The sequence below is a fragment of the Balaenoptera borealis genome (assembly GCF_965194805.1).
Source record: "Balaenoptera borealis genome assembly, chromosome: 1".
Classification (NCBI taxonomy): Eukaryota; Metazoa; Chordata; class Mammalia; order Artiodactyla; family Balaenopteridae; genus Balaenoptera; species Balaenoptera borealis.
In genome coordinates, this window is record NC_138860.1 from 96,840,576 (window position 1) to 96,847,240 (window position 6,665).

At 38.0% G+C, this 6,665-nt stretch overlaps 1 long non-coding RNA gene across 1 annotated transcript; it reads left to right on the plus strand.

Annotated features, from left to right (window-relative positions):
- Window positions 1-3,067, plus strand: LOC309623673. The gene is made up of 2 exons (XR_014241452.1): window positions 1-87; window positions 850-3,067. It is a non-coding gene; the product is annotated as an uncharacterized lncRNA (long non-coding RNA).
- Window positions 3,068-6,665: the final 3,598 nt, after the last annotated feature.

Here is a 6,665-nt window from a genome sequence, read left to right on the forward strand (position 1 = left end):
ATTAAAAAGCCAGCTGACATAAAAAGGAATGAAATTGGGTCATTTGTAGAGACGTGGATGGATTTAGAGACTGTCATACAGAGTGAGGTAAGTCAGAAAGAGAAAAACAAATATCGTATATTAACGCATATATGTGGAACTTAGAAAAATGGTACAGATGAACCGGTTTGCAAGGCAGAAATAGAGACACAGAAGTAGAGAACAAACGTATGGACACCAAGGGGGAATGCGGTGGGATGGGGGGTGGTGGTGGTATGATGAATTGGGAGATTGGTATTGACATATATACACTAATATGTATAAAATAGATAATTAATAAGAACTTGTTGTATAAAAAAATAAATTAAATAAATTTAAAAAAAAAATAATAAAAAAGCCAGTGGAGAAGCAGAGGATTTGAGCAGAAATTTGAGCAGATGGTCTCTGAAAGATGGGGAGCAAAAATTAGGCTGACCATGGGAGATAGGAGACTGGAAAACACCCTGGACTTTTAGTTAGGACTCTAAAGAAATACACCTCAGCAATAAAAGTAAATAAGAAATAGAGCAGCTCTCAAAAAATCCTGAAATTCAGCTTTGTATCAACTCAGTCCCCAGTTACATTAAGATGATCTATTTCTACCCTTACTGCATACCAGAAACAAAAATAATTCATCTATTAGCATAACATCATCCGAGCCTCAAATAATTTTTATAATTTTTTTACGCAAAATGTTTGGCATTCAATATAAAACAACCACTCCTACAAAAAAAAAAAAAAAAAAGTAGGAATAAACACAAAGGAAATCCAGAGATTAGTGTGGACTTTAAGATCAAGTGCGGACTTTAAAATACCTGTACTTGGCTTCAGATTTTAGAAGAAGCCTGAAGATTGCAGCGTGAACATAGGAAGCAAAAGAAAGCAAGGAAATTTGTGATCCTGAAGCAAATTCTTGGTTTCTGAGGTAAGAAGCTAAAAGAAAAAGATAGATTAGACCCTAAAAACAAAACCAATAGAGATCCCAGTGTACTCAGGGAAAGAGAAAATTTCCCCATCAGTCTTTATGTTTATGTTACTCATATAACACACAACAGGGCCCACCTTCATTCAGACTGATGCAAATTTATCAACTTTTCAATAAAGCCAATCCAGACATAGTACAGTCAAAGATAGACTGTCTATATGTTATGTATATCTCCTGTATTACTAATTGTGGAATGGTAAAATTCAGAAGCTAAGCAGAATTTCAGGTAGCTCCAAGGATTGTCAAGAATCATTGAATCTTTAAATGATGGATTTTTTTGAATGATGATCATGTGCAAAGGAAACTTTGCAGGTGATCACTTAGAACAGAAGAATAGTTAGACAAAGTTTTATATGTAGCCACTTTTGATGAAGATCTTAAAGAATTCAGCAGTTCCTGTCATGTACATTTCTAACCATAGTGATAGCACGAAGAGGATGCCTGATATTTATGGAGACTATCTGTTACAGATTTATGAGATAGTTATCTACTTTTCTCATTTGACTATGTATGAAGCCATTGTAAGAATTATGATTCTAAGGAACCACTTGCTCTGTTGCAGTGGTCTAATTGAATGGGGATAAGTAGATTCAACATTTTGTATAATGTTTTAAGTAGATTTTTGTCTCATTTAAAAATGTATTGGATTTAACAGTAATATATCAATACAGCAAATGGTAAAAGCTGATAATTGTATTTAAGAAACTAAATGAAAAGATGGAGAATTTTAGAAGTAAAAAAAGAATCAAATAAAAATTATAGAAATTAAAAGTGCTATCACCAAAAGTAATAACTGAATGCATGAAGAACAGAAGATTATAAAAGGTGAAAAAAATTAATGAAATGGAAAATAAATCAAAAGAATGTACTCAGACTGAAACTTGGAGAGGCAAGGACAGAATATACAGAGGCAGATGAGAAACAATGAAAAGTTCTAACACACATGTATTTGGAGTTCCACAAGGAATGGAGAGAGAAAGAATGTGGCAGATGCAAGAGTTGAAGAGATAATGGTTAAGAATATTTCCGAACTGATGAAAAACATTGAACCAGAGAATAACAAATGCTACAATTTTAAGCAAGACAAATACAAAGAAAACTTCATTTGGTCATATCATAGTAAAACTGAGGAAAACCTAAAGAGAAGGATTTGAAATTGGCCAGATAAAAAAGGCAGGTTACTTTTAAAGAAGCAACAAGAAGCCTGGAGGGTAACTTTTCAATAGAAAAAAGAGAAGCCAGGAGACAATGGAATGGTATTTTTAAGTGCTAAAGAAATAACAGTGAAAGGATGGAATATATATCCCATATGAAAACTAACAAAAACAAAGTTAATGTATGCGTACCAAGAGTATGAGGGACATAGAAAGGCTGAGGAATTACTTCAGACTGAGGGATACTGATGAACATAATGTAATGCAACATTTATTCCTGGATAGGATCCTGAATGAGATAGGAAAGCTATGTTGTTGGGACAGTTGGCAAATCTGAATAGGGTCTGTGGTTTTAATGATAGTGTTTATCAGTGTTGATTTTCAGATTGGTACGGTTGTATGATCATGATTTATGAGAGAATCTCTGGGAGAGTAACAGTAGAGTCTTTACGGAGAAGGGGGAATCATTTCAGAAAAAGTATGTATATATGGAAAGAAAGAGAGAGAGAAGTAACATTTAACAATTGAGGAATTTGGGTGAGGGGGATAAGGAAATTCTTTGTACTGTTTTTGCAGCTTTTCTTTAAATTTGAAACTTTCAAAATAATAATTAAAAATATATATCCGGTATCATTATGAGAGTGAGCAACAAAGCCAAGATATGGGAGAAGATATAAGCAAAAAGGCATCTGAACCTGCAATATACAATAAAGTATTCACTACCCATATGTAGCTATTGAGCACTTGAAATGTGGTTAGTCCAAATTGGGATGTATATAAGTGAAAAATGCACACTAGATTTTAAAAACTTAGAATGAAAACAAAGTGTACAAATTATGTCTTTAATAGTGTTGTATTGGTTACATGTTGAACCGATGATATTTAGATATAATTGGTTAAATAAAACATATAATAAAATTAACTTCATATGCTACTTTTTACTCTTTTTAATGTAGCTATTGGAAAGTTTAAAATTAAGCACATTTGTTCAAATTGTATTTCCATTGGATAGTGGTGATCTAGAAGATATAAAGCACTCTTACAGATCAATAAGGAAAAACAACCTAATTTTAAAAATTGGTAAAAAAACTTGAATGCGCACCACAGAAGAAAGAACCTCCAAATGACCCGTAAACATATAAAGAGTGCTCAACGTCAGTAGTCAAAAGGAAATGCAAATTAAAATCATAATGACATAGCCACCTGACGGCTAAAACTATAAAGATGGAGAATAGTGCTAACGACGTGAAATAACTGGAAATCTTTAATACACTTTTAGTATAAGGGTAAATTGATACATTCACTTTGGAGAACTGATTGTATTTACTGAAGCTGGACATAGACATCTCTGTGACCTAATAATTTCTACTCCTTGATATCTACTTAGCAGAAATGCATACAGTTGTGTTCCAAAAACATGTATTGATACAAGAACATTGAAAGCAATGTTACCCATAATAGTCCCCAAACTGGAACAAGTGAATGTCCATTAACATTAAAACGGGACCTTCAAGATGGCGGAGGAGTAAGACATGGAGATCACCTTCCTCCCCAAAAATACATCAGAAATACATTGACATGTGGAACAACTCCTACAGAACACCTACTGAATGCTAGCAGAAGACCTCAGACTTCCCCAAAGGCAAGAAACTCCCCACGTACCTGGGTAGGGAAAAGAAAAAAGAAAAAACAGAGACAAAAGAATAGGGACAGGACCTGCACCTCTGGGAGGGAGCTGTGAAGGAGGAAAGGTTTCCACACACTAGGAAGCCCCTTTACTGGCAGAGCCAGGGAGTGGGTGGGGGGGGGGCAGTGGGAAGCTTCGTAGCCATGGAGGAGAGCACAGCAACAGGGGAGCAGAGGGCAAAGTGGAGAGATTTCCACACAGAGGATCAGTGCTGAACAGTACTCACCAGCCTGAGAGGCTTGTCTGCTCACCTGCCGGGGCGGGTGGGGGCTGGGAGCTGAGGCATGGGCTTCGGAGGTCAGATCTCAGGGAGACGTCTGGGGTTGGCTGCGTGAACACAGACTGAAAGGGACTAGTGCACCACTGCTAGCCAGGAGGGAGTCCGGGAAAGAGTAAAGACCTGCCTGAGAGACAAGAGACCATTGTTTCCAGGTGCATGAGGAGAGGGGATTCAGAGCACTGCCTAAATGAGCTCCAGAGATGGGCACGAGCCGCGGCTATCAGTGCAGACACCAGAGACGGGCATGAAACACTAAGGCTGCTGCTGCAGCCACCAAGAAGCCTGTGTGCAAGCACAGGTCACTATCCACACCTCCCCTCCTGAGAGCCTGTGCAGCCCACCACTGCCAGGGTCCTGTGGTCCAGGAACAACTTCCCTGGGAGAACAAATGGCGTGCCTCAGACTGTTGCAATGTCACGCCGGCCTCTGCCACTGCAGGCTTGCCCTGCATTCTGTACCCCTCCCTCCCCACTGCCTGAGTGAGCCAGAGCCCCCTAATCAGCCACTACTTTAACCCTGTCCTGTCTGGGCAGGGAAGAGATGCCCTCAGGCAACCTACACACATAGGCAGGGCCAAATCCAAAGCTGAACCCCAGGAGCTGTGCAAACAAAGAACAGAAAGGGAAATTTCTCCCAGCAGCCTCAGGAGCAGCAAATTAAATCTCCAGAGTCAATGTGATGTATCCTGCATCTGTGGAAAACCTGAATAGAAAACGAATCATCCCAATATCGAGGTGGTGGACTTTGGCAGCAACTGTAGACTTGGGGTTTGCTTTCTGCATCTAATTTGTTTCTGGTTTTATGTTTATCTTAGTTTATTATTTAGAGGTTATTATCACTGGTAGAATTGTTTATTGATTTGGTTGCTCTCTTCCTTTATTTTTTTTATATATAAATATATAAATATTTTTTTCCTCTTTCTCTTTTTGTGAGTGTGTATGTGCATGCTTCTTTGTGTGATGTTGTCTGTATAGCTTTCCTTTTACCATTTGTCCTAGGGTTCTGTCTGTCCTTTTTTTTTTTTTTTTGTATACTTTTTAGCATTTGTTATCATTGGTGGATTTGGTTTTTTTGGTTTGGTTGATCTCTTCTTTCTTTCTTTTTTTTAATTACTTTTTAATATTTTTATTTTTAATAATTTTTTTCTTTATGTTAATAACTTTCTTTTCTTTTTTTCTTTCTTTCCTTCTTTCTTTCTTTCTTTCTTTCTTTCTTTCTTTCTTTCTTTTTTTCTCCCTTTTCTTCTGAGCTATGTGGCTCACAGGTTCTTGGTGTTCTGGCTAGGTGTCAGGCTTGTGTTTCTATAGTTGGAGAGCCGAGTTCAGGACATTGGTCCACCAGAGATCTCCTGCTCCATGTAATATCATATGGTGAAAGATCTCCCAGAGACCTCCATCTCAATGCTAAGACCCAGCTCCACTCAACGACCAGGAAGCTACAGTGCTGGACACCCCATGCCAAACAACTTTCAAGGCAGGAAAACAACCCCACCCATTAGCAGAGAGGCTGCCTAAAATCATAATAAGGTCACAGACACCCCAAAACACACCACTGGACATGGTCCTGCCCACCAGAAAGACAAGATCCAGCCTGATCCACCAGAACACAGGCACCAGTCCACTCCATCAGAAGCCTACCCAACCTACTGAAACAACCTTAGCCAGTGGGGGCAGACACCAAAAACAACGGGAACTACAAACTTACAGCCTGTGAAAAGGAGACCCCAAACACAGTAAGTTAAGAAAATAGGAGACAGAGAAACACACAGAAGATGAAGGAGCAAGGTAAAATCCCACCAGACCAAACAAATGAAGAGGAAATAGGCAGTCAACCTGAAAAATAATTCAGAGTAATGATAGTAAAGATGATCCACAATTTTGGAAATACAAGGGAGAAAATAAAAGAAACGTTTAACAAGGACCTGGAAGAACTAAAGAGCAAACAAACAATGATGAACAACACAATAAATGAAATTTAAAATTCTCTAGAAGGAATTAATAGCAGAATAACTGATGTATAAGAACGGATAAGCCACCTGGAAGATAAAACAGTGGAAATAACTACCACAGAGCAGAATAAAGAAAAAAGAATGAAAAGAATACAGGACAGAGCAGAAGCAAGAAGAACTACAATCCTGCAGCCTGTGGAACAAAAACCACATTCACAGAAAGACAGACAAGATGAAAAGGTAGAGGGCTATATACCAGATGAAGGAACAAGATAAAACCCCAGAAACACAACTAAATGAAATGGAGATAGGCAACCTTCCAGAAAAAGAATTCAGAATAATGATAGTGAAGATGATCCAGGACCCCGGAAAAAGAATGGAGGCAAAGATCGAGAAGTTGCAAGAAATGTTTAACAAAGACCTAGAAGAATTAAAGAACAAACAAACAGAGATGAACAATACAATAACTGAAATGAAAACGACACTAGAAGGAATCAATAGCAGAATAACTGAGGCAGAAGAATGGATAAGTGACCTGGAAGACAGAATGGTGGAATTCACTGCTACAGAGCAGACTAAAGACTAAAACAGAC